The following is a 1110-nucleotide window of genomic DNA, read 5'->3' as shown; positions in this document are numbered from 1 at the left end:
ATCATTTTCACCGCTTGTTTCTGCACAAACCTGGACCTTCGGTGGGGGGGACCTACTGTTGCGCCTCTGCGCGCGGCACGAGCCAAGCATTCGACTCGGGCCGCGGCACACGGTCTAAAGACGTGCCGCGTCCCCAGCCTGCTCTGCACCTTACGAGGCCCCAAATTGGGCATGGCGCCTCGTTCTTTTTTAGAGCGACGCGCTCCCAGGCAGGTCTGACCTCCCCCACTCACCTGTTCTTCCATTCTTCTTTTTTTTCTTATTGTCTTGTTGTGCCTTCCTTTATGTTTTCTCCCTTTCCCATATTACCCCTCTCTTCCCAGCATTCCTTGTTCCCTACTCTCTATGGCTCCTAGTCCATTCTGTTCTATGGGTTTTTCCCTATCTAAGATGGTATCCTTGTACTTCCTGTTGGTCGCTTCCTGTTTGTTGGTATTTAAGGTCTGCGATTCTTTCTCTCCTTGCGCTGCAACACTTTCTGTTTGGAAGGTGTCTTCGCTCCTGCTTCCTAGTATCCTGTGCTGGTTCTCGTCTGTTCCAGTGTTTTTTCCTGTGTTTTTGCTCCTGTTTTTACCTATTTATTTTGTTCCTGTTGCAGGAACCTATCTTTTTGGAGGTTGTTTCCCCTTTCAGGGTTTTTTTCCCTCTGGCACTACTTCTGAGGGACACGGCCTGCTCTTGGCGTACCCATTGCCTGCAGCACTGTGGCTACCAGAAAGAGTCGCCCCTACCTGGACCAAGGTCGAACATTCAGGAACAAGATCCTCGCCACTCGTTCTGCAGACTCCAGGTTAAAGCAGCATGTAAGTCGTGACAGGACAGGGTCAACGCCATGGGACAGCATCTAAGAACAAGGGACGACATCAGGAAGAGGTGGAACGACCTACGGAGGAAGGTACGTTCCATAGCAGCAAGACATCTTTCTCGCTATGCAGAGGACTGGTGATGGACCCCCACCTCTTCCCCCACAACTCACAGCATGGGAGGAGCAAGTCTTGGCATACTGCATCTTGAGGGCCTGGCCGGAGTTGGAGGAGCACTGGACTCTGGTAAGTCAACTTTCAACAATTATCAGACCCCATACCTGCATGCCATCACACACCCTCACTC

This window comes from Pleurodeles waltl, chromosome 4_1 (assembly GCF_031143425.1).
Source record: "Pleurodeles waltl isolate 20211129_DDA chromosome 4_1, aPleWal1.hap1.20221129, whole genome shotgun sequence".
Taxonomy (NCBI): Eukaryota; Metazoa; Chordata; class Amphibia; order Caudata; family Salamandridae; genus Pleurodeles; species Pleurodeles waltl.
Note: the sequence above shows the minus strand (reverse complement) of the source record.